This window comes from Petromyzon marinus, chromosome 7, assembly GCF_048934315.1.
Source record: "Petromyzon marinus isolate PM22_M1 ecotype Great Lakes invasive population chromosome 7, UKy_Petmar_22M1.pri1.0, whole genome shotgun sequence".
Taxonomy (NCBI): domain Eukaryota; kingdom Metazoa; phylum Chordata; class Hyperoartia; order Petromyzontiformes; family Petromyzontidae; genus Petromyzon; species Petromyzon marinus.
Genome location: NC_133673.1, coordinates 5,613,622 through 5,628,827, shown reverse-complemented (window position 1 = coordinate 5,628,827; position 15,206 = coordinate 5,613,622).

Sequence of the window (15,206 nt, the reverse complement as noted above, 5' to 3'; positions counted from 1 at the left end):
GCAATATAAACGTTTTAGTTGTTTTATTTTTATTGTTGCTGTGCTCACGCACAACGCATCTCCGGTGTAAAACTTACAGCTGGCTAATCGGGACCATGCGTGTAACAAATCAACATCAACGCAAACTCTTTGTCAGTGGTGGAAAACCCTTTCTCGCCATACGGTACCCACTGATGCCTTCCCATCAATTGGTAAACTCGTTTTATCGACACTAATTATTTGGTACCCGCAGTAGTTTCAAACAAAAAAGAGCTTAAATTCTCACTGGATGTAGCATAGCAGTGAGTATGCTTTGTGAATGTATTTATTTCAATTCAGCTTTATGAAAGAAACAGTGCGCGCGATTAAACGGAGTGTAGCCATGTGCACATGCACGTGCCTGATTTATCCCGCAGAGTTCGTGGTATTCTGCAAATGTACGGGGAATGAGATAGTCTGAGTATTAGTCGATGGGAGATTTAATGTAATCCTGTTATCACCTTTTTGCTTTTGTCAGCTAATTTTAATGGACGGCAAGTTGGCATACAGCGCAAACTTTCTGCTGTTTGGGGAGCCACAAAGCCAAAGTGTCTTCCCTACCAAAAGCCGGTGACTACGAATGCAGCATTCGACCGGTTTGGTGCAGAGTGTGCACAGGAAATGGTCATATTCAGGCCCCTGCAAATGACACCACAGTGAAAGTGATTGGCATACGTGCAATGGCTGACGCTGCAACGGTGTAACGGTCAGCACCTCGAACTTCTTAAATCTCTACTCTTTGGTTCTTTCGGTAAAGTCGCGTAGGTAGAAATAAATTAAAATAAATCACGACGTTTCGATCGCAACACAAGCGACCGTCATCAGGCGGAACCGATACAGCAGGACAACAGCTGATTTAGGATCTGATTTTAAATCTCCCCACCTCTGTACACCCCGCGGTATTAAATGTGTACACCTGAATTAGTTGCTTGGCTGGTCACGTGTAGTGAGTACTGCCACCTTTTCCAAGACCCCTGGCCAATGTGGAAGAGTAGGTCAAGTTACCCACTTGAAGGGGCTTTCTAGAGCTCCCACAAGTGGTGTGAGCGGGCCATTCTCAAGGCTACACATTTACCATTTTAACTCCATGTGCAGTGAGCACAACCTGCATACAAACTGGTGTGGCTGCTTTTGCTTTTGATGGCAAAGCGTCCGGCTACTTGGAGGCTGAGATGTTTGATCACATAAGGACGGATCCACTGCGTTTAACAACCTCTACGCGTAGGGGCAATGATTTGCACATGCTTGTATGCTACACGTGTGTTTTTTTGTGACGTGTTCTTAAACAAGTACCTGGTTTGTTGTGCAACTAACAATGATTGGGCAGACAAAGGTAATCCTGCGTGGTTACTTGCCACATCTCCCCGTCATATACCGTATTGGCTTTAATAATTGTTGGCCAACAGCACCTGTACCTACGGTCTGTCTTGGTTCTGGTATTGCAAGTGCGTGCATGCATGTATGCATGCGTGGACGTGTGTATTTGTGTGCGCGTGTGCATGTGGTGGGGGTGACACTTTCTTTCAGCAGATGTGTGTTCACTCGTAGGATCGGTCATTGTCAATATATCACGTGTGTATGAAGTCCATCCAGGCCCTGTGGGTGTGTGACTTGCAATAACGCAAATGCACTGCGCCTTCAGACTTCGCGGGTTTTCTGACAACAGAGTGGACGTTTACAAATGTTTTCCCTTTGCTTCGGCGCTATTTATTGATAAATTAATATTTTATTTCTCCACGAGCCTATGCCACTTATCTTGATTTCACAAAAAAAATCCCTCCATTAAATTGCACTGCAGCTGGATAACAAAAAAAATAGAATTCCGTAACAACGACAACATAAAGTGCAGGAATTACATGGTTTGCGTGTAAACAAACACATGTGAAAATAGACCAAAGAAAATCAGACACTCGTTTATTCACAAATTTCAGTTCCTATTGGTCACCTGCTTTTAACAGTTTTGTGTTGTTTAACACTGCACAAATTCCATTGCAAATGCAACGGCATTAATATTTTGAAAAGTCGCTCGCTCGTGGCTTTGAGTAATAAATGATTAAGGCACGAGGACATGGTTAATCCATCACTTTAAAAAATCATAATGCATTGTCTTCGTTGTGGTCAAATTACTCCCCAAGTTCCCAAGGTGAGATGTAAATAGCAAAAAAAATTCAATTTTTCCTTTGTGTTTCTTTGTTCAAAGAAGATCAATCTGTCTCCATGTGCAAACGGACAGTGTGGCAGCCTGAGCCAGTCTTGGCTATTCTACCTCCTGATGGATGGGGCCATTTTCTTTTCCCCAGGACGGCCATTGTTGACTTCCCACGAATTATTCCCAATTGTATTGTGACCCAGAGAGATGACAGGTCGACAAACTCACCGATCGCGAGGCTAGTGCTCTCCTACAATGGTATTTGGCCAGATTACAAAATGACCGCGGAAACATTTGTCCATACTGTTTTAATTTTAAATATATATCAGATACTACATGGGCCATTACCATTGTAATTCATGAATAATAAATTATAGTATGTACACTTATAGTTACAGTTATCCTGAACATTTCCTAGATTTGTATAAATGACCGACTGTTTATTTATCATTCTTTGCCGACATTTGTGACAGGAATGGTTCATCGGTCACGCTATGTTGATGGCACAGGTGCCCATGCTCTTGCGTGATTGAGAGACAATGCCTGCTCTACGGAACCCACCTTTTAAGTGAAGTCAAAACGTCTCCCTGCACAAATGAGCAACGAGGTTGTGCTGCTCATCGCCAAAGGGGCCCAAAGTGGGTGGTGGAAATTCCACATTCTCAAGGCAGGGTTTATTAATTCCATAGGATGGCTGCCATTGATCACGAGCACTCATCCTATCTCCACGTATCTCAACTCTGGTGGACCCACATCCATTACATCTTTACCCCAGCTGCCAATTAAACGCTCATCCAATGCTCTCGTTACATCCCACCTCAACTATTGCATCTCACTCATCTGTGGCCTCCCCAAATCCATTTTCTCCCATCACGAGATTGCCCAAAAATCTCCTACCGGACTTTTCAACTGCATCCTTAAATTGACATAAAATGTATCGAATGCTCCAATCCCTCCACTGGATCCTAAGAAATCCCAGATGCACTTCAAGTTCCTCTTCCCCCCTCACGATCTTCAAGAACCTCTAGGAGTCACCTCTGCCTGCCTTTGCCCTCTCACCTCACTCCTCTCTCCGTTCCAACAACACCAAAGCTTACTCTCAAACCCCTCAGTCAAACTTCACTCAGTAGGAGGTCGCTCATTTTCCTCTGCTGGGCCTATAGTCTGGAACTCTTTTTTCCCAGTCATCTGTGCTGTTTCCCTTCCCCTTCATCATGGGATCTCCTTTGCCAGTACTAAAATATGATAATAGGTTTTCCCCTTTTTATCTGGCAACAAAACAGGTGTTCAGATGTTAAAACACCAAACTGAAACCTTTTACAAGGAATCATGCTTGCAATAACTACAAGGCTTGTGGTCAGAATGCAAAAAAATATATATGTACTCTGATAATATATGCATTGTCTTTGAAACTGATTGGTCCACACCAGAGACAGCTTTCTTTTGAGCCTAGTCTCAAACGGTGTTAGACCAGAGGACGCCAAAAGGCGTACAGCCCAAAAACATTGTTTGCATTCTCACCACAAGTATTGTGGTTAATGCAGACATGATTCTTTGTAAAAGGTTTCAGTTTGGTGTTTTAACATCTGAACACCTGTTTTGTTGCCAGAAAAAATGAGAATAACCTATCATATTTTGGTACTGGCAAAGGAGGTCCCATGATGTAGATGCTCTATCCCGAGCTCTCAATACTCTGATAGTGGCATTGTCTTTGTGTTGTACGCCTTTTGGCGTCCTCTGGTCTAACACCTTTTGAGACAAAAAAGCCATCTCTGGTGTGGACCAATCAGTTTAAAGGACAATGCATATATTATCAGAATATCTTTTTTTATTTGCGTTCTGACCACAGCCATTGTGGTTAATGCAGACATGATTCCTTGTAAAAGGTTTCAGTTTGGTGTTTTAACATCTTAACACCAGTTTTGCTCCCTTCCCCTGTTCAAGTCCAGGCTCAAGACTTTTTTTTCCTGCTGCCTATAGCTGACTGCCTCTTTTTCTCTAATACATATGCCCACTCTTTCGGTATAATGTCTTGAAGACACATTTTGATATTTTATAGATGCATATTAGATCCCATTGTTCCCAGAGGTATTATGGAATTAGTATAACCGCAGGTGTGATTTGAACTTGACTACCCAATGCAGAGGAAACTGCCCTAAACGCAGCACATCTGTTGTTACATACGAGTGTGTTTCCTTGAATGGTCACATGCTTGTACAGACAGGATTCCAGCCATTCCCAATCCACCAATTAATGAAGGCCTCTCTATGTTTTGTTGGTTATGTTTTTTTTGCCATATTTCACCGCGGCGGTGAGTACGGGTTGCCTATCTTAGTAGAGTTTGTATATCTCCCACCTGCTCTGCTTGGGTATCCCTCCAGGTGCACCTAATATCTATATATATTTTATCAGTATCCGTTAAAATGTGCAAATATTTGAAATATTACATTGCATACAAGTCGCGCAGAAATAATCGCTCCCCGCTGGCAGACTGTCGATTGCCGAAGCCAGTTGCTGAGTTACCTTGTGCACTGCAGTGACAGCTGCATATAGGGGCCCTTTCGGTGCGTGGTATAGTGCAATCTGAGCACAAGTTCATTCAATCATTCATCATGTAATAATGAGGAACAACATTATTGTCTCAGCAACATGAAAACAAATTGTGTTGGTTAAACCTGCGCCGGAGGTGCTCGTCAGAGTGTCAGTTGGCTGTCAGCATTTGCACGAGAATACAATAGCCGTTTGCTCTGCGCAATGAAAACTGGGAGGTGGTCTGTACACCGAGCTATGTGGAAAAGTGCACGCACGCATCAGCATGTGTGAACGTGGCGCTTCGTTCTAATTTATTTATTCCAGAATTGCTGATTCCAGATTCTAGACCGGAGGCGCTTTCCCCTGGCATTCTTTCCCAGGCAATCATCCCACGCACGCACGAGTGCGATTCTCCAAGGGCCACTGCGGCATCGGTCACGTGCGCGTTACATTACAAATAGGTGTACATGTGAACACATGTTCACATGTACGTGTACATGTGAACACCCCCCGCATGTGCACCTTGCACGAAACCCACCACTTACGCGCACGCACGCACGCCACGTATCTCTGTCCGCACGATAGACATCGCAAATGATGACGCGTGCAAGTTTATTTTACACACACGTGTTTTTTTTTTTCACGCGGTGATTCTAATGTGCTTCTGCATTGCGCAATATCCCAGCTGAAATCACAGGCAATGTCATTCACGCGGTGGACCTCGAGGGCGGTGTGTTTTCTGCACAAGGAATATTTGTGTCCTACTCATTTCTGTGGCAGGGATCAGTCCATGTCACAATGCGCTCCGGTGGCGAGATCTTCTCGTGCATTCGATTCCCGACCCTGGCGCCTGTATATTTAGAGTTTTCACATGTGGTCAAATAATTCCCATGATGGACGTGACATGGAGAGGCCTGCATCCAGCAGTGGATTGACATAGGGCTGCAATTATTTTATCATTAACGGGTTGTCGCAATGGGCTCATCTGGCTTTAAATAAAGTACATATGCCAATAACACTGTGGCTTTGAAATGATGACAAATATAATAGGTGATGGTTTGGGCAATGATCATTCTTTGTATGAATCAGAGATCAGTTTAAGATCTTTTGATATGTATGTATAATAAACATTTTTGTGGATTTTCTTATATTCAGGTCAATTTAAATTCGGTGGTCATAGAAGGTCTTCATGCTAACAAAAGTAATGTCACCCGATGCCCCCCTTACACCACTTTTGGAAGAAAAAGCATGCATGTTACCTCGTGGCAGTGATGTGACTTCCTCCGATGTCTCGTTTTCAGATCAATCGGAAAATAATATATTTCCTAGATAATCTAAAATTGGGAATCTTTGGCCCAATTTTCATATTACTTTTTGGCTCATCAAAAAATGTAAACTGTCTGATAATATAAATGAATAAATAGACGCAGTGTTTACTTCACACATCCACCTCACCTGTTTCAATCACTGCAGATTCGTAAACATTTCACACTCATGTTTTTAATCAACACATACAATGCAAATTTGCTGCTCATATGCAGTAATCTTGCATACTATTGATTTGTGATTTTATTTATTTGTAATGTGTAATGAGAACATTCGTATTAGGCTTTGCATTAATTGGAAAATATAATACAGACCATTACAATTTACAGCACGTACATTTATGTTTTTAAATCAGAGGTTGAATGTAAAAGGCTGGGATATTTTATGAGCATAATACAATAAGATGTATTGAAAAAGACATTTTAAAAAATATCGTCGTAAAAATATGTTTTGTTCACGTAAGTTCAAAGGAGTCAGTGAGTCATACTGGGTAAATGGGTAATTAGCAACTTAATTGGATGAGTTTATATAATGTGGTCATTTCTCCGCACTTATGGAAATACAAAAAATCGAGGCTTGAGATGAAAATAACACTCAGAGTTTATTATCACGCATCCACAAATGTGATTTAAATCGTGAGCAATAATTGTTTGCTTTATTAACATTTGGTATTTAATGCATGGCATTGCCCAAATTACGTGTAAATCTTGACTTAAAGCTTTCGTGACTGCAGGAATTAATTTTCTTTGGGTCTTTCGGTAAAGTCACATAGATAGGTTCAAAGAAAATAACAAAAAAATATTTTAAAATTGCGACATTTCGATCGCAACACAAGCGTTCATCATCTTCCCGATGACGACCGCTTGTGTTGCGATCGAAACGTCGTAGTTTTTGTTATTTTTTGTTATTTTCTTTGAACCTATCTACGTGACTTTACCGAAAGACCCAAGGAATATGTGTAAATGTTAAGATATAGACGACTATCATGATATGATTGTGTTTCATGTTAACATAGGTAATTATCGATTATAGTGGCGCTATAGATGATGACGATCACAGCTATGGAGATTATTGGCATTGCCGATTTAGTCATTGATGACGATGCCAATTGACATTGACTGTGATGATTATGATCATAGCTGTGAATGACAATGGCACGAACAAGCATTATATTTGTAACAATTCCCCTTTCTTTCACCGGCTTTGACAGGACACGGTGCTAAATGCTTCTGAGGGCACTCGTTCTGAGATACCCCAGCGAATCGGGTGCCCTCTATGTATGTAACAACAACACTATGATGATGATTAGCGTAAATGTTGGTCAATGATGATGAAGTCGAACGTTCATATTAGTAACTGACAATGATTTCGTTGATCAACAGTGCTCATGATTGTGCTGACGCGGAGAGAGATTGTAAAGTACCACAGCGTGTGCAGTAAATACAGCAACTGTAATACTGTATCACAACATCGTGTCCCTCCAATCATTCCCAGGGCAAACTAAGCTTCGCAGACCACCAAGGTAACATGCCTGCAATACAAAAAAATGATCGTCGCATGTAAGAAAACAACCAATCAATCTTAAGTGCATTGTTTTTTTGGCTAAACCTGATCTTGATGCTCTGCACAGCCCGGATAGATTCGAGGACAGGTGGTAAGTTTAATAAACGTTCTGCCCAGCATTGTGTAGCAGCAGCAGTGGCGATACACAATATATAATTGGGTTGCGATTCTTGCAGCTGCTTGCAGCTGCCTACGTGTGCCCTTTACAAGCCTTCGAATTGCGAATTTAGCATTTGATATTCTACCTGCAGTAATTGCTTTCTATCGGCTGCATGACTCAACGGTTAAATGTATATCTGCCCCTGCTATGCGGCGTACAGCCATTATTATTATGTTGTCACGCCAGGCAGTCTGGAACATAGGAGGCCTGGACAGTTGTTTTTTTTTTTCCCTGGCACATTCCGTGAATGACTCGTGATGAATGCAGGGGCATTAATGGTATTCGAACATCAGGCTGTATTTGCAGCCAGACGTATGTTTCCCTTTTGCAGACTGCCAATTCTCTGGGTTTCAAATTTCAGCACGCATGCTCAAATATTATGTTGTTTAGCCAGAAGGTGGTTAAGCACGACTGTATTGCAGCCCTTTTGGGAACTTCTTTCGCACCGTTCAAATCCGGGGGGTATCGACTATTATCTAATTGGCGACATTGTTAAAGGTGAATACTAGAACTAAAACGACCATGGGAACATTCCTGATCTCTGTTGCTAGCCCTGAGCACGTGGTGGAAGTTGCACTTTCTTATGGCGGTGGGTCAGTTCTTGCCCATAAGGCGGCCACTTGTCGATTTTCCCACGAGGTTCCTTTATCGTTTTATCTCCCCCTTGGAAACATTTCAGAGGCACAGGTCCATCCCGAACTGAGATCTCACCTCGACGCCTTCCCCAAAGCAACTTGAAGTAGCACGGTGGCGGGGAGTGTCGCGAATTGCGAGCGTCGTTTCGTCGCCCCTGGGAGCCCACGTGGGCGGCTTAGTCACGGCCCCGCGAGGCCCTCCGCGGCTGCTCGGGCTCGTTGGACGCCGCGTGTCCGCGCCACTGCAGTCGGCAGCGCGCAGACGGAGCTCTGCACGCGGAGCACGCTCCCCCTTTGGGGCCGTACATAAATGACGTCACGCACCTAGAGAGGGGTGTGGGTGGAGGGGAGGGGGGTCAGATATTTGTGACGATGTGTGACGAGGGGGCGTGGGGGGGGGGGAGGTGTTTGAGAAATGTGACGTCACATCAAAATGAGCAACTTTAAATTAATATAGACAACGCGTTCTACTTAATAAAATAGACTTTTTGATAAATATTTTCTCCTACAACATCAGAGTGCAGCGCCACATTAAATACGCACTACATTGACGTCATATTTGAGGGGGGGGGGGGAGGTCTAACTTTTTGTGACGTCGTGTGACGAAGGGGGGGGTGGGCGTGGGGGTCAAAAATCGTCCCAAAATCGCGTGACGTCATTTATGGACGGCCCCTTTGTTACGTCGCGTGGGCGCGGACACCGCTGGGGGCCCCGCTTGGCCAAGATGCGTCTGTCTGTCTGCCGCGGAGCGTCAGGGCCACAGTGAGAAGCCTCGCGGTGATTCAGAGTGACGCTCTCCATCATGCAATGTGCACCGTGACTGACGAACCGGGTTGAGGCTCCTGGACATCCTGTGATAAAGCGAGCGATCTTATTACAGTTCTGTTGTGGTGGGAGAGGGTGGAGGGAACGGAGAGTGAACGAGAACATCGGTTAAAGACATCCCCTAAATCATCTCCTTGCGTTGATGTAATTGTTGTGCGCCTTTGGAATTAAATGTAAGCATAAATAACTTGATTATTGAATGCAATACAATGAGCGGAAATGCAATAAGTGGAAATGTAATGGGAATAATATTGTTCCTATGCCAGCATTTATTAGGTTTTTAAAATTGTATATATATGTAGCACCTTTGTGAATGGAAGTTGCATTGTGGGTATAATTCATTGTTACTAAAACCAGGGATTGGTTTTAGATATTTTTTTGTAAATTGGCCGTTACCGTTACCAACCCATTTTGGTAAATTGTATTGGTAATATTTTGATTTGCAAAAGTGAATGGATATCAAAATGACTTCATGGATTTATATTTATCAAAAAATTGTTTTTTTGATAGAAAATTTCGCAATGCAGACCAAAACTAACACATACATAGCACATATAGCCACAGCTAAACATTGATTGTGAGATTTTCACAGCTGTTAGAGATTTCACAATTATCGTTGGGATGCAATATTGAATGCTGCAACTTGACACGCAGAAAGCTACTCTCCAAAACATTGGTGATTCTGTTGGATGTGCCAAATGTTGTGGTGATGCTAAATCTTTTGAATACTATCTTCTTCCTTTATGAGCATCAAAAGGTCGTGTGTTGCGACCACGAATTAATCGCGCCTTTCTAACAAATACGCAAAATCTGCCCCGAGGTGAAGTTTTTAGTGTGGAATTGCGCGGTTTACATTAAAATAGCATTTCATTTTAAATAGATTAAATTTGAAATTGTTTCTAGCCCAGCAATACCAGCAATTCACGAAACTCGAGAGAGCACAACCATGTTGTTGAAGAATCTTCTTTTGCGGTATTCGTTGGAAATATTTCATATTACAGTAACGGTTAGATTCGCATTGTATAATTATTACTTTTGCCATAAGTAGTTATTTAATAGGCAACGCTTATTATTGTTTTCCTTCTCACTCATTAGCCAAGTTAAATAATGGCATTTACTGAATTACACGTGTGTGTGCATATATATGCAAGTCATTACTAATTTGTTTTCTCTGAACAAAGAAATGCACGTGGCTATAGACACGTGGACTGGATGGATGGTACTTTGCATGCATCAATACTGTCCCCTCATCGCTGTTGCGACATTGAAAATTGACTTTCAGCCACCTCCATCGTCAACCTATCTATTAGCCGTATTGATTATATTGATGACGAGGCAAGATACATTGCTTGACGTTAAATGAGCAAATATGAGCACCGGTTTGACGCTGTGTATCAATGAAAATGAATTTCAGAAATTGCGAGAACGTGAAGATAAATTGAGACGACTTATTGTCGATCTGCGAGTTCGTTTCTTTGCCCGTTTGCCTCCCTACTTGTCTGCCTATTTTCTAAAGATCTCACATTTCCATAGATCCATCCATTCATTAGCTCATCAGAGTATGTATATGTGCTCCATCAGTGCGTGCTGCGTTTCAATAGACGTATATCGCAACTCTTTGCCGCTGTTACATATCGTAATTATTTACCTGCATGTACAATTATTACTTGACCCTTTTATATCAGATTTATGTATGCCCTTTATGTACTTATTTGCCTAACAGGTTTGTTTATTATAGACCAGTACCCCCGTCATGGTGCAATGGTAAGCACACTGGACTAGCAATCCAGAGGTCGTTAGTTATATTTAATCTCGCAACACGTGAGTGAAAATAATGGGCAAGTTTCTCAAATCACCCTCGCCTCTGTCCATCCAGCAGGAAAAATGGGTAGACTAAGGCGAGTGGATCGGTAGATCGCATGTGCTGGGGTGAAATCTGGAGGCTCCCACCTCTTTCACAATGTCTGGCCAGGCTGGAAGAGATGGCCACAACATCTTCTAGAGCAGCGCTCCCCAAACTTTTTGGCACCAGGGACCGGTTTCGTGGAAGACAATTTTTCCACGGACCGGGGGGGTGGGGGTCTATCATTGGGTCTTTCCCCATTTTCAAAGAAGCTCTCCAGCTACGTTTGTTTTTTACTCATTTTGGCTACTAGGGGGTTAGCTTGTGGGCTTACCAACACCGTGAATGAGACAGGTGCGCAGTGCGTGAAAGAGGCGCGGACGGAAGTGGTAAATAATAAAATCATGGGCGGGCCACGCGCGGACTCACCGCTCACACCTCCTGCTGTGCGGCCCGGTTCCGGTAGCGGTCCGCGACCCGGGGGTTGGGGACCCCTGGCTCTAGAGGGGTTCCTCCGGCAGTCGCTGGGTTCTATATTTTGGCTCCCCAATTCTTTTAATGTCTGCAGTTGACGTTCATGTGCACATGCTTAACGATGGCGCTGAACGCAATGTAGACACTCTCTTTGCGAACATTTCAAATGTCCTCCTATTTCCCTCGAGATTTGAGTACCGTTTTGTATCTTTGGTGCGAACACACAGACACGCCGGAGCACAAAAAGGCCGCTCGATGGATGAGTTGATGCAGTTAGTTTGCAAGTTGGACGATTTTAGACTTCAGGTGAGTCAGGGAGAACAAGATAGGACGTGGGCAGAACATTCCATGAGATTGCAGAGAAACGAATTATCTCTGGCCTTGCCTGACTCGGCTATAAACCAACATCATTATCCAGCAGAGAGTGATGCCAAATCAAAGGTGGGGTGAAAAATGCTCAAGGGAGGATGCGTAGGCATCACTGAAGGACGGCTAACCACGTTATTTCAATGTTGTAAACCAAAGGGAGTGTGGATATATTTATTGCCATTGCATGTGCAACCAGACGTACAGATGCAGGGTTACACAAGCGCTGATTAAATTTTTTTTTTCAAATCTGCCTTTTATTACCTCCAAATAAGACAAAGCGTGGTTGCAGGATGTTTGCCAAATAGAAAGGTCGCGTATGCTTTTTGGAGTATGTATTTCCAGTTCCAAGTTTCCTGGCCATTTCACTTTTTTGACTTAGGATCTTAGGAGCAGTTTTTATAAAGTCATATTCCAGAGGCCGTTCTCTAACACAGCATGGTGCACTGCTTTCTGTGAGAGTTCAGCTTGATTTGTTTTTCATTCCATGGCACATTGATAAGTTTGCAATGTGATTTTGAGATGCGTTTTATGTTCGACAGGTAATTGTGGTATGCGATTGAAATTCAGAAGTTCATCACCCAGTTTGGGAGATTGTCTCAGCATTTCAATCCTCTGGAATCGAGAAAACGAAAGCCACTTTGTGGCAGATCAACAGGACAGTGGCTGACTGGCAACTTCCGTTTAAAAGTTGAATGTTTTTCTACCGTTGGCTCCGGACCACAAACAGAGACAGGCACCAACCAATCCTGCGGCTCGTTTTGAACAGGAAATACCAATTGACGTGAATTTTTGTGATATATATAGAGAGAGAGCGTTGCCCAATGTGTCAGCAGACTCCCAAGTTATCTAATTGCAGGGAAGCAGTCGGGCACAGTTCGAGACCGATCAGCTTGAACATTTCTCCGCCGTGAAAATCTTTACCAACACCAAAATAAAAAAAAAACGTTGTGCACAGGCCAGGTGCAAGGACAGTCAGACCACACAATGCTCTTCAATTATTTTGTTTATTTTCGTAAAGAGTGAGCGTTTTTTTTAAAAAGTAGCATATTTAGATTGCAATTGTCAATGAAAACAAAATATTAAATATATTTTAAAAAATTGTGAACGTTACTAGATCTGCCTTATAAGCAGTTAATACGAAGCACGTAGTCTATATGTCTGTCCAGAGTTCTCCTGAACTGCTGCACCAGTTTCAATGCATATGGGGCACCATTCGCAATCCTGTGATATGAAGTTCATGAGGACATGGCTTTTTCGCCCAAGTTATGTTTATCCATGCTACCATTTACCATAGGATTCCCCTGACGTGAAAATCGATAGGAAAAGGATTGGATATCCATTTTGCAACTCTAAACAGTTTTGTACTTGACATTGTTTCCTGCTTGTTTGTACAGACATTTGTAAATCCACTGCTGGATGAAACCCTTCCCCACTCCATGTCAGTCACGGGGGGTGTTTTACCATACTTCACCAGGCTGGTTAGTGTCCAGTCCAGGCTGAAATATCACTCGTCATAGACATTAGCCATGGTTGCTATTAAAACCCAAGTCACCAGGTTCGTTTAACAGGTAGGCTTTCGCGAGCAATATCATCCATAATAGAGGGGTTTTTTCGGGGTTAGATCGCGTAAACATATAAATGTGTCGTTAAAACCCGCCACCACCCGACACAGCCAACTAGTAAGGTTTGTCACGTAAACAGAATATGGCCAATTCGTCACTAGTATAGGGCACCGTTGTTATGGAGAGCCAAGCCACAACATTTACAATGTGAGTACGACGTTTCGCCAGTAATTACAACTAGCTTCATCAGGCGACATCCAGATTTGTGGAGAAGTCCACCTGTTTCGTTCTTTATATAGAGGCGTAGATGTGGTGACCACGCAGCTGCGCTCTTGCACAATGTTTGGGGGGGATTCATGAGCCAGGTTCGTAGCGTGGTGCGCTAATTGCGTGTCACCATTCCTCCGGAATTATGTTGATCCATATTTGTTTCTGGGTTTGTCCGTTTCAAAACTAACAAAGCTACGAACGACAAAATGCCTGTCATTCGTGGTTCGTACTTTTGGCATAAAACTGCCAGAGAGTGGCCGAACCCGAGAAACACATGACAAATAATTTGGTGATGCTGCGTTGACAGCAGTACGAAAGCACAATTAACAAAAAGCAAAACAAACGTGGATCACTGTATTACCTAGGAAGACCTGCGTTTAATATGTTATTGTATTCGTATTACCGTGTTACTCTTGTGTTGTCATTACAACAATTGCAATTGTTTTATTGTGAATTTTTATTTTATCTTAGAAATTCATCAGAATGCCGTGGTGGGGGGGGGGGGAATCGGGGAGAGGTGAATAAACTCCCTCGAAATCATCGACTCTATCACCGATGAAATCTCAAAGGGCTTCTCACGACAGTAGTAATGCTTTTTTTTAGATATATTTAATGACCAAGCTTGCAACAGAAGGCGCGTGCGTAATCACACGTGCGCGCGCACACACACACACGCACACGCTCGCCCACATGCTGCTCGGGAGAGACCCGAGGGAGACTTCCTTTCCTTTTAACGCTTCCTATTTCTCTCTCTCTCTCTCCCTGCAACCCTGCACAGCGCGTGTGCAGGGTTGCAGGTAGCCAGGCAGCTCTCTCCCTTGCTTGTTCCGTGTCAATTCTGATCAACACAGAGTCAGGTGTAAACGTGTACATATAATGCACTATGAAGAAGAGCCATTGCCCGGAACGTCGCCTATTATATATGTTTTTTTTTCCTTTTAAGGCCACAGATTTACGGATGAATGCGAGTGTTTTCTTACGTTGACAAATGTCCGTGTGGACTAATACCAATGCAGCAGCATAACCAAATAATGTGTGTATATATAAATATATTTGTGTTACACTGCTGATGTTTTACCGTTGGGCCTGGTGTGACATGACAGAGTAAATCAATCCATAGTGATTTTTAATGTTTTCGTAATTAAAAAAAAATATATCAAAGCATTGCTGTACCGCTTAAGCGCGCTATTAGGGATGGAACGATGCAACAACTCGTGAATTTACACCGATTCTACACCTCGCGATACATGCATCGAATTGCACGTTTAAGTATTAACGGTTTTTTTTCAATCCACGTGATTTGTGAGGGGCCCATGTCAACTCTGCAGCGCACGGCAGGCAACACCGTTCACGGGAATATAAAGCAACTGGAGCGGTGGTGCAGTGGTTCTGCACAGCGGTGAGCACACTGCACAATGAGCTTGGCTAACCTGTGTTCAATTCCTGCCCTCGATGCGGCAGCACGTAACTTTCGCGACAA